Below are 27,110 nucleotides of genomic sequence, written 5' to 3' on the forward strand. Positions count from 1 at the left end.
AATGGGAAAGAAGCTGATATACCTGGAATCCAAGTGGCCCCAGTAATTAAGAATGGAGACGAGAAAGTAGTATAAGAGACAGGTACAGGTTTTGGACTGACAGTGTAGCTTCTATGCCTATGATGTTGGGATCTGGGTTTTTTCCTCTCATGTCAGTGATAAGATCTATGGGGCTATTCACAGGCATCTGTATTATCCTGGGGTTCTGTCTCCTGACCATGCTATTCCAATGTACAAATATGGTGCATACAAGAGAATTAGCACAAATACTAATGTTATTGAAGATCTATTCCTAGAGTAAGGTCCTACTTGGTATCAGGCATTAGATGCATAATAAACAGACCAATACTAGGATGAAGGGGGTCATCTCTCCATTCTCTATCTTGCTGACAGTTAGAGACTGTGCAATGCATGGGGTATATAGCAAGTATGTAAGGACTAAAGTCTTGGGCAGAATCTACTGATAGTCCCATTCATTCATTCTGTGACAATGGATCTCCAGGAACCTGTGGTTGTTTCTCCACAGATTTTTCAAGGATGGTGGGAAGATCCATTAGCCTTTCTCAAATGATGTGGACTGATTTGCAAGATCCAACCCTATGCCTTTGCTCTTGATCAGGCTGCCTTGTTTTTGAAAAATTGGAAAGAATGGGGGTGGCTAGGTGGCACAGTGAATAGAGCACTGGCCCTGGAGTCAAGAGGACCTGAGTTCAAATCCGGCCTCAGACACTTGACACAATTATTAGCCATGTAACTTTGGGCAAGTCACTTAACCCCAATTGCCCTCCAAAAAAAAAAAGCAAAAAAAAATTGGAAAGAACCACATTGTTTTAGCCAATATCCTTTATTTAGGAGAGGGTAAAAATATACTCATGACATACTTTTAATTTCCGTCTTTATCATCAATATTTTCTTCATCACTTTGTTAAATCTAAAAAAAAAAATCAATGAAACAATATGTAAAACTCTGATTTATAGTGTTTGCTGACTTCCAGGATATAAATGCTCACACTGAAAATGTAATAGTCCAGTCTCTTAATTCTGGTAGGAACTGGTTCCAGCACACTCTTGGAAAGTCACAGAATCACAGAATTTCAGCCTTGAAAGAGACTTTCATCTGTGCCTTTCATCTGTACAGGAGTCCCTTCTGTAACATCTCCAAAAATGAACACCCAACTTTCACTTGAAGTCCTTTAGTCAGAGGCTGATCGCTACCTCCTGAGTCATTCTATGCTGTTTTGGGAGAGCTCTAATTGTGGGGAAGATTTTCCTTTATGTGGACTCTAAACTTGCCTCTCTGCAATTTCTACCCATTACTCTTTTTTGGCAGTCCTTAAAATACTTAAAACCAGTTTTCCTCTCTCCTCTAAGTCTCCTCCAGTCTAGCCTAGACATCATCAGTTCCTTCAACCAGGTCTCATATGTTGTGGTTTTGAGGCCCTTTGTCATTCTTCTTGTTCTCCTCCAGCACACAAACAATATCCTTCCTAATATGTGGTACCCAGAACTCAACATAGCTCTCTGACCAGGGCAGAATTCAGCAGGATTAGCACCACACTACTTCTGGATATTAGGCCTCTCAAGATTGTGTTGACTATTTTCGGTCATCACATTCACATTGTTGATACAGAACGAGTATTTAGTCTGCTAAAACCACCTAGAATTGGTTGTATACAAGCTGTAGTCTTCATCTTATACTTATAAATTTGATTTCTTTAGCTGAAATATGAGTTTACATTTGTTCCTATTAAATTTCATCTTATTAAATTGGGTTTATCATTCTAGCATGACAAAATCTTTTTGGATTGGGACTGTCATTTGGTTTGGGAATGTCATCCCTCTTAGCTATGTATTGTACGCACTCTTGACAACCATTTCATCTATGACTATATCTATATATAATTGACCAAAATGATAAATAGCATGAGCTAAACACAGATCCCTGAAATACTCCACTAAAGAGTAACTAGAAGTTGACATCAACCTATTAGTTGACTGATCATTCAACCAGTTGCAAATCTACCTAACATATATGCTTCCGATTTCTCTATTTGTACACAGATAGAATCAGAGACTTTGCTAAAGTCAAGTATATTTTGTCTATAACATTTCCCTAATCTATTAGCCTATCACTAATATTGTGAAAAAGAGAAAAAAAAAAGGCTAGTCATGCATGATTTGCTGGGGTTTTGCCATTACTCCTTCCTTTTTTAGACATTTATCAACTATCACTTTAATAATGTGATCTAGAATTTTGCCAGGAATTGAAGTCAAGTTCACTTGGGTTTTAGGTTACATATTTTACTGTCTTCCCTTTTATTAAAAAAATTGAAATATTTTTTGTCTTCTCCAGTCCTGTGGTACTGTCCCTAATTCTTTAGTCTTTGAAAGTCAGTGACAATGGCTCAGTAATTATAATTTCCAGGTTTGTTTGTTTTTTAGTACTCTGGTATATGGGACAGCTAGGTGGTACAGTGGATTGAGTGTCAGGCCTGGAGTCAGGAAAACTCATCTTCCTGAGTTCAAATCTGGCCATAGACACGTAGCAGCTGTTTGACTCTGGGCAAGTCACTTAATCCTGTTTGTCTCAGTTTACTCATCTGTAAAATGAGCAAGAGAAGAAAAAGGCAAACCATTCCAGTATCTTTGCTAAGAAAACCCCAAATGGGGTCACAAAGAGTCAGACATGGCTGAAAAACTACTGAACAGCAAAAAATCCTGATGTGGTGACTTGAATATATTCAGGGCAAGTAGGTGCTCTCTTTCTATCTCCCTATTTATCCAGCTTCACCTCCTTATTAACCATCATTTTAACCTGGATGCAGAGAGGTTCAGAATCCCAATAGTCTAGTACAAGGAAACATTATGGCTTACAGTACAGTAAAGCAAGTCAGCTTTATTGAAAAGAGATGCTTACAAAGTGAAGAGTAGTCAGGGAGAATGATGGAAACAGGGCTATTGGGGCCCTGGATGGAATTGGGCACTCTTTGGGACCCTAAAGGGAATGGGCCATACTCTCCCCAAGCAAGTAAAGTCTGGTGGGTTTTAAAGGGTTCTTATATAGATCTAGCAGGGGCAGAAACTGAGATAAGGAAACAAGAGAAGGGAATAAGTCTGCACCTGGGGACTGGTACTGATTCAGGCTAGACAGGGAAGAGAGGACTACTTGAAAACTGACAGTAGTTGATATTCAAACTTCCTAACAGTGAAGCAAGGGACTTTGGGCCATTAATGCTGGTCTTACTCTGACAACTTACTCAAATTTCCTGTCAGATTATTGAGCTTTTCTGGGGCTTCTTTGTTTTTTGCAAAGAATGGTCAGGAGGCTACATTATTCCTTTCTTATAACCATTTTTGTTTTGTTTTCCTCAGTCCAATGGTCACTTTTCTTGGTAGAGAAAAAAGAAGTAAAGTAAGAGTTGAGTAGTTCTACCTTCTCTCCATCATCCTTTATGGTCTTTCCACCCCAAAGTGGTGTTTGATCCTATTTCATTTTTGTGCTTTCTCTTTGCCAAACAGAGCTAAAACATCTTCCCCCCCCCCATTTTGCTCATTCTATTATATTCTGAGTCCTTTTCTGACAGTTCCTGCATTTTAAGGATGATGAAAAGCATTCTGAATTGCTTATGAAACAAGATGTTGCTGCATAGGTGTGAAGTATGTCAGGGAAAGAGGATGTTGTTTACATACACAAGTGAATTCTGTTTGCTGAGAGTTCATCTGGACTAGGAAAAATTAGTGGTAATATGTACCTTCGAAAAAGGTCTCAACGAGGAACTTCAGGACTGTTTAGCAAGACAACTCTCTCCAAACAACCTGGTAAATCTGACGGGCATATTATATATGGAGAATATAAGTAATTTTGAAAAAGCTCGTGCATCCAAGGGCTGGCTAGGAATTGTAGACTTCTCCAGTGTTGATCCTAGGCATGCCATGATATTGCTCAGACATAGGTGTCTGGCTTATTAGACCAGAGTATGGCTTGTCCCAAGGTCAGGAAAAGAAATAGAATCCTCCAGGCAGGAAAGACAGGAGCTAGGTCAGGAAGGATGAAATAACGGCATCTTTGTTCTTATTGTGTTAGTCTTGGTCATTCATTATGTTCTATTAGAATGTAAGTTCTTTGAGGAGATAGACTTTTTTTCTTGTTTTGATTTTGTGCCCCCCTCTCCTGCAGCACTTAGGTCTCTTTGCATTAACAAATACTCACTGAATTGAATTAAATTTGATTTGGTCCATGACACAAGCAGCACTCTAGCTTCCTTTCAGGGAGACCAGGGCAATGCACTTTCTCTAGGTATTATTGAGAGGTACATCCATGATCTCTTTCATAGTCCCATTGTAGCAGTAGGAGGACAACTCTAAGATTATCCGAGGAAGGAACCATGAAATGCCGAATCCACGAGGAGGTTCTGATTTGAGATAGAGTTGACTAGTGTTCTTTTGGCTCTGAGCATGTTGGACCTGGAGGCCATTTGCTAAGAGTTCCTTCTTCTGGCCCCTTCCTTACCTTATACCTCCCATATGCCTTCCTCTATTATCTCCTCCTTCATTCCTGTGCTACATGAAGGGATAGACCTTCTCCTTGTCAAGGCAAGACCTTTTATAGGAACAAGTGATCCCATTCCATCCCATCTTCTCTCACAGATTGCTTCCTCTATCATCCACATGCTCACATTAATCTTCAATCTTTTCTCTGTCTACTGATCAGAAGACCTGAGTACAAATCCAGCCTCATGCAATTACTAGCTGTATGGCCCTGGGCAACTAACTTACATTTTGCCTACCTCAGTTTTCTTACAAAGTGTGGGTAGTAAAAACACTTTTGTCCCAGGGTTGTAGTGAGGATAAAATGAGATAATATTTGTAAAGTGTTTGGCAAACATTAAAGCAGTGTATAAATTCTAGCTATCATTATTATTTATCATTGTTGTTATTATTACTATTATTCCTACTACTGGCAAACATACTCATCTCCTCATGCTCAGAAAATACTTACTTGGTCCATCCATCTGTGCTAATTATTATTCCATATTTGTTCTATCTTTTGTTGCTAACCTCCTTGAGAAGGCTGTCTATAATACATGCCTTCACTTCCTCTCCTCACTCTCATTTCTTAACTCTATATACAGTCTGGCTTCTGACTTAATCATTCAAACTCAAAATCATTCAAACATAATCATTCAAAACATCTCTCTCTAAAATTAGTAATGATCTCTTTATTGACAGATCTAATGTCCTTGTCTTAATCCTCATTCTTCTTGACTTCTCTATAGCCTTTGACAATATCTATAACTCTCTTCTTAGCACTTTCTTCTCTGCAGGTTTTCATGACACTACTCTCTTCTGGTTCTCTTCCTACCTATCTACACACTCCTTGGAGAGAGCTTCATCTAGAGTAATCCTGCAAACCCCATTGGGTATCCCATGAGGCTCTTTCTCAGATTTTCTTCTCTTCCATCTATACTAAATCACTTGGGTGATCTCATAAGCTCCCATGGATTCAATTATCATTTCTCTGAAGATGATTCTCAGGTTCATTTACCTGGCCCTAAATTTTAAATGTCCAATAGGACATTTACAACTGGATGTCCTTATAGACATCTTAAACTCAACATGTCCAGAACTTAGCACATCATCTTTTCCCCTAAACCCAAACCTTTCTCTCTTCTTAATTTCCTTATTACCATTGAGGGCACCAACATCTTCCTGGTCACCCAGGTTCACACCCTAGGTATCACTACCATCACTCACCACCCACCCAATATCCAATATGTTGCCAAGATCTGTTGATTCTACCTTCAAAACATCTCTGACATATGCCCCTTTCTTTCCTCTGCACTGTCACCACCCTGGCATATGCCTTCATCACCTCACACTGTTGCGGTAGCCTTGGTAGATCACTGACTCAAGTCTCTCCCCACTTCAGTCTGTCCTCTACTCAGCTGTCAAATTAATTTTCTGAAAGTACAGATATGACCATGTCACACGCACACCCACACCAACCCCATTCAGTAACTCCAGTGACTCCCTATGAGTTCCAGGATCAAATATAAAATCTTTTCTTTGGCATTCAAAGCCTTTCACAATGACCCCTTCTTACCTATCTAGTCTTCTTGATTCTTGTTCCTATGCACACCTCTCCCCACCCCCCCCACCCCTTGCCATGATGTATCAGACCCAGTGGCACTGACTGACTTGTTTCTTGCACAAGACATTCTGTCTCCCCAATCCAGGCATTTTCATTAGCTTTCTCCCATTACTGGAACTCTCTGTCCTCATCTTTGCTTCTTGGCTTCCATCAGGTCCCAGCTACAATGTCACCTTCTGCAAGAATCGTTTTCTGATAACCTTTAATCCCAATGCCTTCTTTCTAAGATTATTTTCCAATTCATTCTATATCGATCTTATTTGTACGTGGCTGTGTCTATGTTTTCTCTCTCATTAGACTGTGATCTCTGCAAGAGGAGGGACTATTTTTGCCTTTCTGTGGATCCTCAGAATTTAGCACAGTATTTTGTGTATAGTAAAAGCTTAATAAATGCTTTCTGACTTGACTTGTGTATGGAAGATGAATGAAATACTCTCAATGGATAGAACCTTATTTTAATTCATTTAGAAATTAAAGGGGGGTTATATAGAAGGATTAGACTAACATTTCCATGCTGGGAGAAATAGACCTTTAGTCAGCACATTTAAGGGAAGGCTATGTGTCTAGGAAGATGGAAGGAAGGCAGAAGCAACAAGGGAATGGCATTGTCCAGACTGGGGCAGCTGCTAATACTGCCAAAATGGTCATACAACCAGATGTAACAACAGAATCTTGGATTGAGAAGATAGGCTTTTAAGCTAAAGCAAGAAAGGGAAAATCTATGGTGGTCTTATGAGAGGCTGCTCCCCTCTCCTCCCCGGACATAGCACATCATCAACACCAATCTTATAACTTCTCCTGGGTCTGTCATCCCTCCATGCATCAAAGGAGTTCATGCATACAGGAAAAGGCTAGGGGTTCAATGGGGGGAGGGTTCAAATCTTTTTCAATTAACCTGAAAAAATAGAAGTTTCAGGCTTAGAAATATCCAGTCATCAATGATTTCAGAAAAAGAAGAAGCAAGGATAAGGGAGCAAGTCTGGAATAATATAGCCTATTGAAAAAATGACTATTTATGAAACAAGAGAGAATTGTGCACAAGCATAGACTTTTCCTTGTAAGCTTCTACTTTGGGTGAAGAATTCAAAGAAGAGCAAAAGGTATGGGAACCAGCAGGTTATTCTCCTTAGTCAAATTCTGAACTTGCCAAGAAGGAAGAGGGTATATCTTAGCCCCTGGAGGCCTTCATGAAAAATGCTGGAAGAATGATGCAAAGAGATTTTCGGGATTGCTTGGCAGCGAAGCCCTAGAAATAACCAGGAGAATCTCTTCCTATTCAGGCTAGCAGAAAAGAATGAATTGGTAGCTATTTAGTGTGCTAGTAAGGAAGGACCACTGTTTGTCCTGGTTATTCTTCCTTCCTTCCCCCACCCCAAGGCAGTTTTCCCCTAACATCTTGAATGAAAAAGGGAGGAAGATGATATTTGGGAAATACTGGGGAGATACTGTCAGTATTGTAGGGAACAGGGGGATAGCAGTGGAGAGGAGGTATTTCAGGGAATGGAGGCAGAAAAAGGTGCACGGAATGTCTTATGCTGAGCCTTGAATATTTCAGAGCCCATATGCTGAGATGTGTATATCAGAATTAATATTCATATGAGCCGATAGTGATATAGGAGTGATTTAAGTCTGCAAAACACTTTATAGGCATTGTTGCATTTGAAACTCACATTTATTCTAGCTTTATCCCTATTACACAGATGAGAAAATGAAGCTCTGAGTGGTTTAGGGACTTGTTTAGGATCACACAAGTGTCAGAACTGAGATTCAAATCTAGGTCCCTCCTAACCCCAAACTGATTGATAGGGAATCCTCTCCTTGCTGATAGAGGTGATAGCCCTGTCCTGGGTGAGGGGTGAGGGGTTCAGTTCTCAGTCAATTCCCTTTTGGAACCTATTGAAGGGAGAGTATCCAAGTGAGAGTCTTCTTTGAGCATAGAGCAGTGAGCATAGCCTATGGTTGGATTCCTGCTTCAAGAGAGGAGATAGAAGAGGCCATCCCCAGCTCAAGTTGCTGAAAGAAAAGACTCAGGGACGATATGAAAGAACCTGGCAGTCTCCATCATGTCCCGATCTCCAGCTTGTTACACTAGAGAATTTAGGAAGCTTCCCCTTGGGTGACATTCAGGATGCTCTCTCTTGGTTGAGTTGAGTTAGAGTTATCTAGATCCCAATGGGAGAGCCCCTTCATTATGTATTGTCTGGTGTGTATGTGTATTCTTCTATGTACAGTTTCTCTGCTATCTGTTTTGCCACAATCTGGATAAATGGGCTTCTTTGTTATTCACTCTGGCTGTTTATTGTGGAATTGGCATTAGGTGGGAAAGGGATAGAAAACTTGGGATTCCCCCAAACACACACTGCTCCCCCCATTATGACAAAGCAATAAAAAGTTAGATGGAACCTGATCAAATTCCCTAGACTATTAATATTTAAGGGAGGAGATAAATTTAATTCTAGCCTGGTACTACTTCTGTCTGAAGAGAGCGGAGTTGCGGCCTCTGGTCCTAACTTCTTGTTTTTCCTGGCAGAAGTAAAAGTCTTCCTTGGAGAAGGGTTGGGGAGAAGAGATGTCTAATCTGCCTCCTTTTGAGTCACAAAAGGACAGGTTTTGCCACACATGGGACCCCTCTTTTTATATGTGGTGATCCATATTATGTCTATTCTGCCTACTTTTGAGCACCCACAATGAAGACCTTGTCACAGGCAGGCCTCATTCTGTGTGTGAGGTCCTCTATGCTCCACATACTTGCACTTGGGTGCTCTGTCCATAGGAATATGATTTGGGGTCATTTATTTTTGAAAGATATTATGGTTTTGATGGGCTAGATTTTTTTTTTCTAAAAGTTGAGACAATTTTTTTCTCTGTCCTGGGCTTATTCAGTATCTTTTCCCCTCAGGATAAGCCTGTTTTAAATGGACCTACTTGCCTACCTGACCATACCTTTTACCTCATATTGCCTCAGGCTTTTATTTAATGACCAAATAAATAATTGGATTCCCTCCTTCCTCCCTCCCTCCCTTCCTCCCTCCCTCCCTCCCTCCCCCCCCCCCTCCCTCCCTCCCCCCCTTCCTTCCTTCCTCCCCTCCTTCCTTCCTTCCTTCCTTCCTTCCTTCCTTCCTTCCTTCCTTCCATAATATAGCTTTAACTAAATAAACTAAGCTAATTCCTATGCTGTTAGGATACACAGCAGTATTTTCTATGACCCAGGCCATTCACTATTGCTTCTCTCCCTGTCCTAGAAAAGTTTAAGGACAGTAGGTTACCCCCAGACCACCCAGAAAATCCCCAAGATGTTCTCTGCCTTCCATTCCCCTGCTCTGGAAACAGAGAACATCTCTATTTCTCAGAGGCCACACATAGCCTGCCATTTCCCTCCCAGTTAGAGGAATAAGAATACTGGTATGATTGAGTTTCAAGACCTCCCAGGATCTGTGCATAGAAAAAGTCTACTCTGTACCATTCTGTGGCATGCCCAGGACTGTAAGAAATTGACCTTGTACATGGGCACTTTGCCACCTTACCAGATGGGCTAGATCATGGAGGTAGCCAAGAGCTCCTGCATGAGCATTAAGTGAGTTTGGTGAGGGCAGGATTCCCAGCTGGACATGCCAGTGCACCTGTCCTTTTGGCTAGTGTTGGCTTCTGGCTAAGGGACTGGGACTGGCATCGACCCCTGTAAAGGGAGAATTTCAAACAGATGGAATGGATAAGATGTCTGGAGACACTTCCAGAAGGGAGAAGAGTCCTTGAGGTTACAGTGGGTACTAGGGGCAGCAGGTATGGGAGAAAAAGTATTTTGAAACATTCCTGTCATCTTGCTGGAACAGGCTAAGTGATCATCCCCCTGCCTGCATTTCAATTCAGGCAATTCTTCACTATTTATGATGCTGGAGGGAAAGATGCCAGTAATATAAAACACCAAAGAATCCCCCCAAATATTTTGACAGCATGATATAGGGGAAAGACCGTTGGACTAATAGTCTGAATTAAATCATGATTAGGAGTAATTAAAATATTAAATAATAATTAGCATTTTATATAGCACTTTATGATTTGCAAAGGGCTTTATGTATATTATCTCAGTTGATCCTCACAGCAACTCTGTGTAGTAGATGCCATAGAGAAGCTAAAGTGACTTGCACAGGGTAGCAAGTGAATGTCTGAGGTAGGATTCGAATTTAGGTCTTCCAGACTACATACAAGGCTAAGGCTCTATCTATTGCACCATCGCCTCTGGAATCTTTGCGTTCTCATTTCCTTTTTACATGACCCACCCCCCTCCTTTCTTGTTTCTCTTGCCTGTGAATTAGAAGTCAGTTTAGAAATAATAGAGAAGCCCAATTTAATCATGGTTAATCTATAAACTGGGTATAGCCCATTTGCAGCCAGTCAACTAGCATTTATTGAGGATTCTGAGATTGCAAAGGCAAATAGAAAGACAGTCCCTGTCCTTAAGAAGCTTATCTTTTAAAGGGACAAGACTGCACATAAATGGAAGTTTAAGAGCTGGAGGAGGGACACAGTTGAGGAAGGAGGTGATAATGGTAGAAGGCAATGGAGTGATAGGAGATATGGAAGAGAGGAGAATGAATAGTCTCATTATTTTTTTCAGTAAAATATGCGGCAAAATTCCCAGCTGAGAGGGAGGGGGAAGAAGAAACCATGGGAAGTTTGAATATGGGCAAAAGAGTTTAGAGGAGATACTGTGGAAAGTGGGATCATGATTGATAAGGGAGGTATAGAAGAATTGCCTGGTAGCAATGAGGGCCGGGCTGAGGTTGTATAAATTTGTAGTGGGTCCAGTCAGAACAGTTGCACAATTTGTCTCTGCCTTTGTTCAGTAGCATGTGTGTAGAAGTGAAGACAGTGGATGGTGAAAGTGATCCCAGGCAATCTGATTCTTGGTAGTGTGTAATTGTTGATATAAGTGGATCAGGGGAGGACAATGTAGGACAATGTAGTTCACCGAGGGGTCAAGATAAGGAAAAGAAGAGAGACTGACTAGTGCAAGGGGTAGAGAGATTAGAAGTCATGATATGAACAAAGCAGAGTTTCATATGGGAAGGCATAGGGCTTTATATCAGTAGATTATGGTCAGAGAAGGGGATTTCAGAGTTCTTCAACATGGTGGTGGTACATTTGTGAGTGATGGCAAGACCAAAAGTATGACCATCTCTGTGAGTGGATGAGGTAAAGTGGGGGAGTAGGTCTTGGGAACAAAGTCATACTGCATTTGAGGCATGCTGAAATCTTACTAAGAGGGCAGGAGATGGGGATGAGAGAAAGAGTAAGTCAGGATAATACAACAGCAAAGGAAGGGATATAGAAAAAAATGGGACACTAATGCATTCTTGATGGGGTTGTGAATTGACCCAACCATTTTGGAGAGCAATTTGAAAATTTGCTCAAAGGATTATAAAATTGTGCATACCTTTTGACCCAGCAAAACCACTACTAGGTCTGTATCTCAAAGAGAACGAAGAAAAGGGAAAAGGATCTATGTGTACAAAATCATTTATAGGAATTATTTTTATGGTGGCATAGAATTGAAAATTGGAGGGATACTTATCAATTGGGGAATGGCTGAACAAGTTGTCATATATGATTGTGATGGAATACTATATAAGATATATGAGAAATGATGAGTGGGATGCTTTCAGAAAAATCTGGGAAGACATATGAACTGATGCAAAGTGAAGTAAGCAGAACTAAGAGAACATTTTACACAGTTACAGCAATATTATATGATGATTTACTATCAATGACCTAACCATTCTCAGCAATATAGTGATCTAAGACAATTCCTAAGGACTCATGATGAAAAATGCTATCTACCTCCAGAGAAAGAACTGATGGAGTCTGAATACAGATTGAAGCATACTTTATTTCTCTTTTGTGTTGTCGTTGGTTTGGGTCTGTATTTTCTTCTATGCAAATATGTTTTGTGTGACGCGACAGCACATGTATAATCTATATAAAATTGCTTGCCTTCTCAAAGAGGGAGGAGAGAAAGAGGGAGGGAGGGAACTTGGAACTCAAAATTTAGAAAAATTTAAAAAAATTTACATTGAGGGGGGAAAGTGATTGTGAGTCAAATACTGAACTCATTGAGGAAGGAAGATGAATGTCTTGGAGGTTTATAGACAACAGCTACTAGCATTTTGATTGGTTGGAAGATGTGGATTTTACAGATCTCAAAGGAGGAGTACTGAGTGACAGATATAGGGGGAGAACTTGAAAGCGGCAATGGGAAACAATGAGTATTTCTACACCCCTCAATCCCACGAGTGAACTGAGAGTGAAAGTGCAGTTAGTACTGGAAAGAGAAGCCAGGGTGGGGAACCGGGTCTCAGCAATTGTCAGGAGACAGGGGAAGTAAAACAGGAAAAGACTGAAGACAAAGGCAGGTTTATTGCCTATGGAACAGGCATTCTAGAAGTCACAGTGGAAGAGGTGGGTAGTGTTTGGTTGGGACTTTGGTGTGGAAGTGTTGAAAGGAATAGGAATAAGTAATTGGATGGTGAGAGTTGGGCAATGGGATTTGGACGATGGCCTACAGGGTTTCAGTATCACTGGTATATGTAGAATTTGACCAAGCATAAGTATGTTAATCATTAAAATGGAAATCAGGCAAAAGACATGGACAGTATGAGACAGAAGACGCACAGTCAGATGGAAAGCCCCCATTTTTCTTCTCTTCCCTCTGAAGGCTGGAGATCAGTCAGACAATAAATCTTCCTCTTCCTTTAGGGCAGTAGTCAGATGGAAGGTCATGCCCTATCTCCCCTCTTCACACTAGAAACTGGAGATCAAGTGAGCACAGCAGCAGATAGAAGTTGAGTTGGGAGATATAGAAGTCATACTGGTCAGTCAATAAACAAAGAATTAATCTGTATGTTAATAAAACTCATTAAGTTGAAAGTAGGTTATGGGCAAGAAAAATTAATCATTCGACTTAGAGATGAGTAGAACTCAAACCTGGCATCTTCATGTCCCTTTTTACTAGGGTACTCAGGTACAGAGTTCCTGCCAGGATACTCCACTTGAACTTTCTCTCTTTAATTATTGTTCCCATTTGGCAACTGCCAGCAACATCCATTGGGATGATACTTTTTTCTCCTACCTTTCCATGCCAATAGATTATCACCATTTTATACAGAAATTTAAAGCAATGTAAATCAATTGCTATAATGAGGTCAAAAGTGCATAGAAACCAGAAAACAGTTAATTTCTTTGTAAATGGAAGGTATGGTAGCCGAGAGCAGAAATAGTCTATAATATAAAATCATTTGTAAAACCTTTCAAAAGAAGATGGCAGAAGAGTATGAACACCATAAAACAGGAAAAAGCTATGGAGGGAAAAAAAGTGTACAGAAAGAAAGCTTGCCAAGGGAAACAATTAAGCTCTCATGTTATTCTGAGAGCAATTCGTGGTCTGTTTATTAATCAGAAAAATGATGAAAGGTGCCTCTTTGTTTCAAGTAGAAATGACCTATAACTGTGTACCAGGATCATAATTTGATGAATCCTTAGAGACTGGGGGCAATTATGAGCTACAGATGAGACTGCTTTAGATGCCCTGAGGGCGATTGCCTCTGCCATTGGCTTAATTTAGCATCTGGTAGCAAAGTGAATAGAGCACTGGGCTTGGAATCAGGAAGACTCATGTTCATGAGTTCAAATCTAACCTTAGACTCTTACTAGCTGGGTGATCCTGGGCAAGTCACTTAACTCTGTTTATTTCAGTTCCTCATCTGTAAAATGATCTGGAGAAGGAAATGGTAAACCACCCTAGTGTCTCTACCAAGGAAATCCCAAATGGGGTCATGAAGAGTAGAACATGACTGAAACAACTGAACAATAAAAAGAATGCAAGAACTGAAGAGAATACCTACGAGATTTTTTTTAATGAGAATCCTGAACTTTAGGAAGGGGAACAACAAGGCATAGGAAGGGACTCTTTCCTGGGAACAGAAGAAAAGTCTTCAAGAGAGGAGTGAATGAGCTTCTGAGAGGTTATTTTTAAAATACTGGGTAAATGAAGCTAAATAAAATTTTATGCCTGTCCTTCTCTCTGCCCTTCATTCACAATTGGGTCCCAACTTTGCATTTTCCCACCACCTTATCTCATCCTAGGCCTTCTGCCTCATTCTAAGCAACCTTTTTATTATTTCAAAGGAAAACAAAAGCGGAAGAAAACATTCTTTAGCACTGAAGGTGAGGGCATAATAGGAAATGAGCCTAGAAAGATAGAGCCATAGAAGAAATAGAGAGCTACTGAAGCTTCTTGAGGGAGGAGTATGACATGGTCATGATTGTGCTTTAGGAATATCATTTTTTAAAAAGATATTAATTTATTTTTAGTTTTCAACATTTATTTCCATAAATTTTAAATTTTTCTGCCTCCCTCTCCCATCCCTCCTCAAGGACAGTCTGCAATCTATATAGGCCCTACAAATACATAGTAATATAAATTTTGCAGCTTTGTGGAGGATGGATTGGAAAGAGGGAGAAACAAGGCAGGAATACCAGTTAGATGGCTATTTTTAATACTCAGGTGAGCAATGATGAGTGCATGAACTAGGGTAGTGGCTATGTTAGTGAAGAGAAGGGAATAGAATCATGAGGGTTTTAAAGATGGAACTGACAAGTGGCTAGGGTTTGGGTTAAAGGTTAGGGTTAAGGGTTAGCAATTGGGCGGATGTACTAGTTGAGGAATATATAGATGATTCCAAGATGAGTTTTGGAGACTGGAAGGATAGAGATTCCTTTATAAAAATGGGAAAGTAAGAAGGGATATTTTTTTCAGACAGTGAGTTCCATTTTGGATATGTTCAAGTGTAGTGATCATATCTTTGATTGTTCAGGTACTGAGTATGATATTTTATGATCAGCAGCTGTACAGTAACCCCATAATAATAATGATATTAAAAAGATTGTTTCAGGGAGAAATTTAGAAATCCTAAAAAGCATTGTAAAATTTCCAAAGGAAATCCTACTTGTTCTTTTACTATTTAATTCTGTTTATTGTCTCTCCACAGCATGTGTTCAAGATATATGTACCGATAGAGTGATGACTTCTATAGGTTGTCCATTCTATCATGGAACATAATCTGAACAATGAGTGTTCTTCCTTCAGGCTTAGAACAGAGAGTTCTATATATAAGAGTTGATTGCTGGTTGTCCTTTGTACTCAGAGAGGACCAAAATGACATCACTATGTGGGGATCAAGGTAGTATGTGTCTGACTGTGGCTGATCAGACCAATACAAGATTGGGAGGCTCTACCACAGGTCAGGCACACATAGTCCATATAAACATTTGGAGTGGAGATGTCTCTAAATTTACACACCTTGCATTTCTTCTGAGCTAGCCTCATTCTGCTTTGCTCACAGAGCACAGCCCCTTCTTTTATGTGGGCATGCCATGCTGGGTGGTTCCATGCCAGCATGTCCCATGGCTCATAATTGATTCTAAAGTTCTTCAGAGGAGCCTTGAGAGTATCCTTCTCACCTCTGTGTCACTGTTTGCCTTGTGTGAGTTCTTTGTAAAATAGCCTTTTAGATAAACATTCATTTGGGCTTTGAACAACGTGGCCAGTCCATTGGTTAGGTGGTGAAATGGATAGAGCACTGGGTTTGGAATCAGGAAGACTCATCTTCATGAGTTCAAATCTAGCCTCAGACACTTACTAGCTGTGTGACCCTGGGCAAGTCACTTAACCCTCTTTGCCTCAATTTCGTCATCTGTAAAATAAGCTGAAGGAATCACTTCAGTATCTGTAATGTAATATCAAGCAAAGGCAACTTCCCAGGTTCAAAATACCAGCATAGGTGCTCTCTATTTTATTCAGTAACAAACCCAGAACAGAGAAGATCAAAACATGACATCATTCAAAATACAGCATTTACTAAGTGTGATTAAATCATCTCCAAGGCCTACCCCACCCCAGGACTTTCCAATCATTCAATCAATTACAAAGTCTCTGTTCCAAATACTTCTCCACCCCTAGGCTATACCTTAATTAAGTCCACCACAAAGCCCCTCTTCTCAAATGGAGATTAGTTTCCAAACATAAGTAAAATACATTCATTTGCTCAACCATAGAACACAATAAGGTCAAAAGTTCCCCACCCCTGGATCACAATTGAATCTACCCCAGAGTTACATCAAGTTTAAACACAGCACTTAATACCCAAATGGAGGTCTTTTCTTCATCTTGACACGAGGCAAGTTCTCAGCAATCTTAGTTCCTGGGGAGACAAGGCTTAGCAAGGCCATAAGATACATTGCCAGTCCCTTCATGAATTTATCCTCTGTCTGTAGAACAGTCCTAGAACCCCTGAACACATTAGCAAAGCCCTCTCCCAGGATTTCTGTAAACATACAACAAGAAAATCCTTCTTCAGGGCTTCTGAACCAACAGAAAGGCTCCCAGACCCCTGCAACAACAGCACTGTCCTCCACCAGTGGACAGTATTCATTCTGTCTGCCGGACAGTCTCCAGACCCCTGCAACAACAGTACTGTCCCTCACCAGTGGACAGTATTCACTCTCAGTACTGTCCCTCACCAGTGGACAGTATTCACTCTCTGTCTGCAGGACAGTCTCAGGCCTTCTTAACCAAATGCCAGGTTCCAGGACTTCTTCAACAGGACAGTCTTTCACCAGTGGACAAATCTGGCAAAATAACATCAAAACAGACAGACAAAGTACCAGCAAAACAGCCATGTCTCCTCAGTCCTTGGCAGCTCAGGGGGCAGGTCTCAAAAGTCCAGGGCAATTCAAAGCGGCCACCAGCAATTCTCTTAGTCTCTCTCCACGAGGTGCTGCTTCCAAAAAGAACTTCCGCCTCTCTCTTGTCTCTCCAAATCTACGTCACCCGCTCCTCCCAGTCAGGACTTTCTTTTCACATCAAAAAGTCCATCCCACAGGTGGGATTAACAAGCTCTGGGTTTTAATACAATCAATTTGAAAACCAAGCCAATACAGGGGAATCTTTAATTGCCATTACTATCACAGTATCTTTGTCAAGAAAATCTTAAAATGGGGACATGGAGAGTCAAACATGGCAATAACAAAGGGAAAGCACTTAGATTATGCATTTCATTTGATCCCTGGATCTAGATGATCCTAAAAGTAAAATGTTTTTAGGCTGGAATTCATCCCTTTCTCTGTCATTTCTTTTTTTGTCTTTTTTTTTTTTTTTGGAGTGGAGTAAGGCAGGATAATTGGGGTTAAGTGACTTGCCCAAAGTCACACAGCTAGTTAAGTGTTAAGTGTCTGAGGCTGGATTTGAACTCAGGTCCTCCTGTCTCCAGGGTCAGTGCTCTATTCACTGAGCCACCTAGCTGCCCCTTCTCTGTCATTTCTTAGCTACTGCATGGGATCATGGGCCAACCTGGAAGGCTTATAACAACACTTCTCATCTCAGCAAAACAAGAGCTGGATGCAGAGGAACAGTTAACTTACAATCCATTGTTTATAATAAGATTGAAGAGTCCTGTGCAAACTCTCAGGTGATTCTCCTTGTTGCAGTGTTGTGGGCAGAAAGGAGCACTGCTTGTTATAGTTCCTGACCTTCTGCAAACCCTTCCACCTCTACACTCCTTGCCTCCTGAGCTGACTACCACTTGACACATCTTTCTGCTTTTCATTCATTATCCAAACCTGGTTTGCTGATACTCAGGTCAGTTCTGTCACTTTTCAGTCATGTCCAGTTCTTTGTGACACCATTTTCTTGGCAAAGATACTGGAGTGGTTTGCCATTTCCTTCTCCACCTCATTTTACATGAGGAAACTGAGGCAACAGGGTTAAGTAACTTGCCCAGGTTCACACAGCTGTGGCCAGATTTGAACTCAGGGAGATTATGAGTCTTTCTGACTCCAGGTCCAGCACTGTATCCACTACACCACCTGGCTTCCCCAAAGGGTACTTACTAGCTTTTAAAGTCCTAGCACAAATAAATGGCCAGAGAGAACAACTGGGGTGGCTTCAACACTACTGCTATGCCACACCTTCCTCTAATTTACCTTTCAAAAGTCCCTATGCTCTCTTGTTGTCTTCTGTTCCCTCTTTTTGTTGGCTAATTACCTCTGACTATGAATCAAGGAAGTAAAATTAGCATGAAGTTATCAGGGGTGCTGGTAGGGTCCATTATATTTGTGAAAAAATTTTTTTTACATGTCTCAGTATCTTCAAGCTGGAAGGGACCTTGAGAAAGCATTTAGTCTAACCCTGTACTTCCAAGTGGCCCTTTACTTAGATCATGTCAGAAACATGTTTAAAAAATTCCTAGGGAAGACAGTTCTAAAGTGACTTCCCACCAGACATTTTTGTGCAAAGAAAAAAGACCTTTTGGGAAAACACTTCCTGCTGTCATTTTTCTGTTGTGTGACCCTAACATTCAGAATCTCTTCCTTGTGTTCAGGGGACAGAGATATGTTGCCTTTTTTCCACAAAGGAGAGAAAAGCTAAACATGCAGATTGGGTTTTCAATCTATGAAACAAAGGTAATGACTGAGACTTAAAAGTCCTTTATTACCATCAGGGAGTTTTCCCTACTGCCCTCTGTTGCCCCAAGAAGAACCATTAACCAGCTACAGGCTTCTGCACTAATTTGTCATCTTCAGGTTTCTCTAGCCTGGGTTTGAATTTCTCAGTGGATGAAATGAAAACATTGGGCTATCATGCCTATAGTTTTTTTTTTTCTTTTTTTGATATCTGAGTCAGTGAAGGATCCAAATTCTAGGCCATTTGGGTGTCGTTGAATTCTCAGGTTTAAAAGAGGAAAGATGATGAATCATCAATGTTTATGAGGAAATGTAGTAATTATGATGATGATAATGAATAGAGAAATGGAGAGGATGGTTCCATTGGGATGATTCTTCCAGAAACTCGGAGGACAGAGGAGAGTACTCAAATGGACTTGGGCTTTGTGACAGCCCCAAAGATGGATGAAGCTTCTTAGCCAACATCCCCTCCAGATTCATTATTTTTTAGAAATATGCCTTGTGGAGCACGGTTTCCAAGTTTTACATTGAGTGAACAGCCATTTCTTATGTTAAGTTATTTCAGCTGTAGAAGGGACAATTGTTGAAATAAATGGCAGGAGAGTTAGGATTGCATTCAATCTTGACATCGAAACTGACAAATAGCTTCATTCCCCACTGAAATGGAAAGTTTATCACTCTGAGACACAGGCGGGTTCAGAGGGAGGGAGGTGGGTGCATATTATTTTACTGTAACTCTTCTAGATGATGTGGTAGAGTAAAATAAAATGCTTTTTCGAAATTCTACTGGGAGCCATCCCTTGCTCCATTCTCCACATTTGACTAGAAATAAGGCCAATTAAAGCAGATTAATTTATAACCAGTACAAAACCCAAATCTGACAGCTGGTTATTAATGCATGAACATGGAGTCCTCTGGTGGAGCTGCTGGAGCACAAAGCATGCAAAGAGCCTGGTGCCCTGTTGGGCTAAGCTGGAGGGTCTGTTGAGATGAACAGTCTGCCCATTAGGTCCCTGGCACCTCCAAATGAGGAATGATTGATGCTGGTGACTGGTTTATTGAATCCAGATGACAGCTTCTCCTGAGCTCTGGGATTGTCCATATGAAAATTACAGATTTCTCCTTGACATTTCTTCAGTGTTGGATGCCCCTCATCCTCCCATCCTCCCACGCCAGCAGGAAAGACAGAAAAGTGAGAAGCAATGTACTTGAAGATCAATGAAGCCATAAACTCGGTGAGACGTGCGGAAACTGGGATTTAGGTCGAGGTTACGGGACTGGACTCATCAAGTAGCTTCTGCTACAAAGTGAGCCTGGGCTTTCTGATGCTTCTCCCCAAGGAAATGAGCAACATCTGTTTAGCAACCCAACATGATCCCTTCATCTTCTTGAAGACCATTATTAAATCACCCAAATTTCTCATTCCCCTCCTCAAAGATCTGGTCACCAAATTTACCCCACAACTTCCAACCCATACACTTCCACAATGGGGGACACCTACCCAACCTAATTTGAACAGGTATCCAACATCTTCTCACTGATCTTTCAGTCACAATGTTAGTGACTGGAGCTTGTTGAATTTAGTCAGTTTAATTCGGCAAATGTTCATTAAGTGCCTATTAGATAGAGACCGATCTGAAGGCATGAAGGAAGAAATAAAAATGAAAACAAAGTCTCTTCTTTCATGGAGCATGTTATCTAGTAGGGGAAAATGATACATAAACATCTATAATGTGAAAATTGAACAAGATAAGAGCAAAGATGAAGCTGCCAGTGTGTTACTTAATTCTGAGATTTTAAGGAATAGAGAGCTACAGCCATATTCACTTTGAACTAGCAACTACATGGAATCCTCATGGGGCATGTGGAAGCTGAGGGCTCAGCTAGGTAGGATGGAGAGGGCAGATCAGGCTGCTAACTGTGGAGGTCTAGCATCTGATAATTATACTAGTTCTCATTTATATAGCACCACGAGATTTGCAAAGATCTTTCTTCAAAACAATCACATGAGGTCCATAGGGAATGCAAGCTAGGAGAGGTTAATAAAATGACTTTCTTAAGGTCAGACAAATAGTAAGCTTCTGACTCAACCCAAACTCAACGTAGGATTTTTCTTCCCATTATAAATATATTGCTTCTCAGTGGGTAGAGCAGGACTAGAACATGGAGGATAGCTTAAGGGCTAGAGACTGAGACTCAGAAACTGGCTATTATTGAAGTCTACCAATCAGTCAATAAGCATGTATTAAGTGACTACTCTATACAAGATGTATATATATCTTGTGTGTGTATATGTATGTATGTATGTATATATACATATATGTTTATAAATCTTCCACATCATGGAGAGTAGGGTCACAGTGCCCTCACAATCTGGAAAATCTGTCTAAAATTTTTTGACCCTCCCTTTATACCAGAGAAGAAGTCTGAATTATTATGGTATTAAAAGATAAACTATGTTGATATTTTACAACACTGTACATATGTTATGCATTTCTGAATTTCTAAACATTTTCTGTGTTATATGCTGGCCTTGACGTGTCATCTGCAGCTTCTGCAAAATTTCCCCCAAATTCCCATTTAATTTCTTATGCCAACTTGCTATATAGTGAAAGTGTGCTGGGGACAGTTGCAACGTGGAAGGGATATAACTGTAGTCTAATAGGTGCTAAAGATACAAAGACAAAAGCCCCGCACATCCCCTGACCTCAAGGAGCTTACATTCTATTAAGGAAGACAACATATATATATATATATATATATATGCATTCACATAAGTATATCCAAGATATATAGTAAATAAATGCAAAGAGTAGGAGTGTGCATGTGCGTGTGTATGCGTATGGGGATGAGCAGACTCCAAGAGTATTGATTAATGGGCAAATATTAATTGAGAGAGAGGTCTGTAGGAGAATGCTCTTAGGCTTTCTACTCAGCCCTTCTCTGTTCAACATTTTTATCACTAAGTTGGCATGATTGTGAAACTGGAAAATGGATCATACAAAGTCCAGGACCTCCATGGTATCAGAACTCAAGGGATTTTCATATGTACAAGTTGTGATTTCAGCTTCAACCCAATGCCTTAGAAGGATACTGGGTCCCCATGGACAGAATGACTTGGGAGTTTAAAATGTGTTTCTTGCCTCTTGTCTTCCTCTCTCCCAACTATATCTTTATTTCTCCTATAGACACAGAGAGTCTACTCAGGCTGTCAGGTTCATCCCTAGGTAAAATTATAAAGCAGACAAGTTAGTCTCCAAGGCCCTTCCCATCTCTCATGCTCTCCCATCTCTCTGTCCAAGTTTTCCCTGATCCCTCCAGGGGCCTATCTTGAATCCATTCCCACAGTTATTTTTCAGCTAATCCTTGCTAAAGTGGTAGCTGAAAAGACTTAAACTGATATCCCTCCTCATATAGGCATTTATATTTCATAGGAAACTTCAGAAGGTCAAAAAGCCTCAAAGACCCAAAGGAATGCATCTCTAATGGTAGAATTGTTTCAGGCGCTCTGATAGGCAGTTGGGGAATTACTTTTGCATAGTAAGGTCTGCCTAGTACTATGCAAATTGCAAAGTTAGGCATCTACTAAGTAGCAACCCTGCCAATTGGATTAGCAATAATCTCTTGCAGAAACATTGAAATTTTGATTATAGAATTATAGTGTTATTTAATGGTGGTATAGTATGGTGTTTGAAGTGCTGAAACTGGAGTCAGGAAAAATCCAAGTTCAAAACCTACCTCTGATGTTTACTACCTATGTGATCATGGGTCAGTCATCAAACTTGGAACCTCAATTTCCTTACATATAAAATGAGGATACGGGACAGCTAGGTGGCACAGTGAGTAAGAGTGCCAGCCCCGGAGCTGGGAGACCTGGGATCAGTTCCGGCCTCAAATACTTAACACCCACACAAAAAAACTGGCCCTGTAACCTTGGGCAAGTTACTTAACCCCAATTGCTTTACAAAAAAAAAGAAAATGAGGATAGTAATAGCAATGGGCAGTTAAATGGCACAGTGAATAGAGTGCAAGGCCTGGAGCGGGGAAGACTCATCTTCCTGAGTTCACATCTGGCCTCAGACACTTACTAGCTAGGTGACCCTGGGCAAATCATTTCACTCTGTTCCCCTAAGTTTCCTCATCTGTAAAATGAACTGCAGACAGAAATGGCAAATGACTAATATCTCTGCCAAGAAAACCCCATATGGAGTAACAAAGAGTTGGACACCACTGAAAATGACTGAACAATAACAATAATAGCAAATGAAAATTGTACTATCCTTAGTTTCTATTTCACAAGGTTATTTCAAGGATCAAATTTAAGTTTTATATATGAAAAAACTTCGTATCTTAAAGTAGAATGAGCTGCTTGGGATAGTATGTTTCCCCTCCTTGGAGGACTTCAAACAGAGGTTGGATGACACTCAGAGTGGGATACATCATAGCAGAGATTCTATATCAAATGTGCATTAGACTAGATCAGGGGTGGGGAACCTGTGACCTCTAGGCTACATATGGCTCTCTAGGTCCACAAGTGTGGCCCTTTGACTGAATCCAAACTCCACAGAAAAAAAATCCCCTTAATAAAAGTATTTGTTCAGTAAAACTTGGATGGACTCAGTCAAAAGGCCGCACCCAGGGACCTAGGAGCCACCACATGTGGCTGCAGGTTCCCCACCCCCAGACTAGGTGATCATGAGGTCTTTTCCAACTGTCAAATGCTATGATTCCACAAAATGTGATAATATATCCAACATGCAAAATTTGAAATGATATGATATTAATATAGAATGCTGGAGTTGGAAGGGTCACGGCTCCAACCTGAGCCTGGATACCCATCCTCTATAACACCTCTAGCAAGTGGTCATTCAGTCTTTGTTTGAAAAATCTCCTGGCTGAGGATTTACTATCTCCTACAGCAATCTATTCCACTACTGGGAAATTCTGATTGTTAACAAAAAAAAAAAAATCAGTCTGCAAAGTATTAAGTTCTACAATATGGCAGACACTGTGCATCTAGTGAAAGAATCGCTACCATCTTTGAGCTTACATTCTAACAGTGGAGACAGCATGTGCCTATACAAGTACATACAGAATATTTAAAAAAATGAATACAAGATAGTTTGGGAGGGGAGTGTACTAGCAGCCAGGGGGAATCAGGACAGGTTTCAAGGAGAAGGTGACTTTTGAACTGAGATTTGAAGGAAATCCAGTATTATAAGAAGCAGAGGTGGGGAGGGAGGGAAAGAGAGAGACAGAAAGAGACAGAGAAAAAATTGTGATGGGCCAGCTGGGAGATGGTTCACCTTTATGATTATAGGGATGGAGTCTGGGTATTTTTGGGGGGCAGACTGAGAAGGATAATTTTCCCAGTGACACCTACATAGCTACTACTAAGGGTGTCCTAGGAACTGTCCTAAGGGCAGGAACAGCTGGTGCAGAAGGAGGATGGTGGGAACTTGCACAGTGGAGGGATAGGAGTAATGGTAGAGTGTAAGAATACATGTGGCTGTGTGGAGACAAACCCCACCCTCTGATTAGTGGATCATATATCCCTTGTAGGTTGAGTTCAGGCCCAGGAGGTAGCCTTATCACTCTAGGGAAAGTAAGCATTTTAAATGCCTGTTATGAGTCAGGCACTGTGTTTAGCAATTTACAGATATTGTCTTATTTGATTTTTACAACAATGCTGTGCTATTATTGTCCCCATTTTGTAGCTGAGGAAACTGAGGCATACAGAGTTTAAGTGACTTGCCTCAGGATTACACAGCTAGTAAGTGTCTGGGGCTGAATTTGAACTCAGTACTTCTGGATTCCAGATGCAATGCTGTATCCACTATTCCATCTAGCTGCCTCCATTATGCAAGTTCCTGAGTTCTCCTTCCTTTGTACCATTCTCTGCATAAAGCCTTTCCTTATGCCTCATAACTCCTAGTCCTTCCCTCCCAAGCTTCTCTATATTTAACTATATTGTATATATTTGCATTTGCTCACTTCATATTTATGTTATATATCCCAGGTTCTTAACTTGAAATCCACAGACCTCCAAAGAATCCATTCTTGAGTTTCAAGGGGTCTATGAATTTGAATGGGAAAAATATTTATACCTTTATTTTCACTAATCTCTTTTCTAAAATTTAGCATTTCCTTCAACATGACTTAAAGGAAAATTATTCTGAAAAGGGGCTCCTCGGCTCCATTTTGTCAGTCTTGACAAAGAATCATGATACAAACAAGGCTAAGAACCCCTGCTGTATATATTTTCATATGTACTTGTCTTCACAATTAGAATGAAAGGTTTATATGTATGTGTTGTCTTGTGCATTAGAATGAGTTCTTTGCAGTAGGGATTGTTTCATTCTTTGTCTTTGTTGCTCTGTACCTGGCATAGTGCCAAACATGTAGTAATAAATACTTGTTGACTGATTGATTGATTGATGGAGTTTGCACTATTATGTCTTCTGCCTGTTTGTTAAGACAGCACTGCTAAGAGCTGATTGAGTCAGGATTTCTTATCCAATAAGATTCTGAAGTTCCATAGTTTTTTTTCTTTTTCCCTTATGAAGAAATAGCTTTTCACATCTGTTTTTAAGACATTTTATGTATAGTTTACAATATAAAGTCTTAGATTTGTAATAGGGAAAAGGAGCACAGGCCTTCTAAAAATAGCTAGATTGTGAAAGTTGTCTGGGAGTATTCAAGTTTAATTTGGAAGCTGGAAGGCTATCTCCTTTGAGAGGACAAAAAGGTCTCCCTTTTTACTGGAAAAAAGATAGAACAGTTTCACATAGCATTGAAGGCCTGTATGGTGATTCTGTATTCTGGTTTTTGCTTAGCTACTACACCATGATAGTAAGATAATTCTTTTTCCTTAAGCCATCAGCTAAGTGAGGAAAGTACTAGGCCCTTAAAGTCTCCTATCCTTAGAAGAGGATTGTAAAGATTTTGATAATTGGTGAAACACTTGAAGGCCACAAAATGACTTTTGACTCAGAGCATAAAAAAGCAGGATGAATTGAAGAAAGCATTCTCATGTAGTGTGTGTGTGTGTATAAAATAAAAAATAAATTAAGCAAATATTGATCAGCTAAGGACAGGTGAGTAAGGTACCAATTATACCCAGGTGCCTGTAGTTCTAAGGCTTATTGTAACTGAGTAGCCTATTCAAATAGATACAGGTATTTAAATAGAACAGTAATGCTAGTTAATTTTAGGTTTAACTGTTTTTATAGCAGTCTTATTTTTTTAGGGAAATTAATATAATTAAAAGTATGCTAAATTTTCTTCCTTAGTACATCAGATAATGCACTACTAATATCTTTGGCAGATTACTCTAATCTCAATTAAAGTACCTAGGAAAAGAAAAAGACCTCCTGAGTATTGGCCGTATAAAGCCAAACCAACAAAATTTTCTAAGCCCAGCTGATTTAGGAAATTAATAGAGGCCTCAAGTTTGAATAAAGGCAATGAGTAAGAGACAGAAAAGCCTGAATTCTGCAATGTCAGTCAACAATCAATTAACCAACAAGCATTTATTGAATACAGAGAACCAAAAATTAGAACATTTTAGCAGAGGAATGGGCAAAATTAGCTTTAATTTTAAAAAGTTGCTGCATTACCTACTTTGTGCCAAGCTCTATGTTAAACACTGTAAGAGACATAAAGACTAAGATCTACTTCCTGCTCTCATAGAGTTTACAGTCAAGTGGGGGATAAAACATATACACGAATAAGTATAATACAGAGTAAGACATAATAAATGACTGAGAGAAGTCTACACTGAGTGCTTTTCAAGGTCAGAGAAGGAAAGGTGAAACTAGATAGATTAAAAAAGGCTCTCTGGAGGAGAGAGTATTTGAGTTGGACCTTAGAAGATACTGAGACTAGGGGCAGCTAGGTCAGGAAGGAAATAGAACACTGGCTCTGGAGTCAGGAGGACCTGAGTTCAATTCTGGCCTCAGAGATTTAACACAAAAACTAGCCGTGTGACCTTGGGCAAGTCACTTAACCCCAATTGCCATAAAAAAAAAAAAGAAGATACTGACTGAGACTGTCAGTAGGGAAGGTTGGGGAAGAAAGTGGTTAGGAGGGCAGGGAAGTGTTCTAGGCCTAAGGAATGGAGGGAGTAAAGGCAAGGAGGCAGAACAGTGAGGGATGTGCTCAGAGGATAGAAAACAGTCCAGTTTGGTTGTAGTCTAGAGTACATGGAGTGGATGAGGGTTGGGACCAGATTGACAAGGAGGTTTGGACTTATTATCTTTGTGGGGGAGGAGGGAATCATACTGCAAGAGATTGAGTAGTCAGTGAGGAAATGGAAGTAAAAAATAGACAACTTTTTCAAATTGTATGGTTGTGATGGGACAGTAGCTTAGTGAAATAAAAAGTCCAAGGAAAGCTCTATCTATCTATCTATCTATCTATCTATCTATCTATCTATCTATCT

Source organism: Petaurus breviceps, unplaced genomic scaffold (assembly GCF_028583685.1).
Source record: "Petaurus breviceps papuanus isolate PSGF00001 unplaced genomic scaffold, PetGlider_PUasm1.0 91133, whole genome shotgun sequence".
Classification (NCBI taxonomy): Eukaryota; Metazoa; Chordata; class Mammalia; order Diprotodontia; family Petauridae; genus Petaurus; species Petaurus breviceps.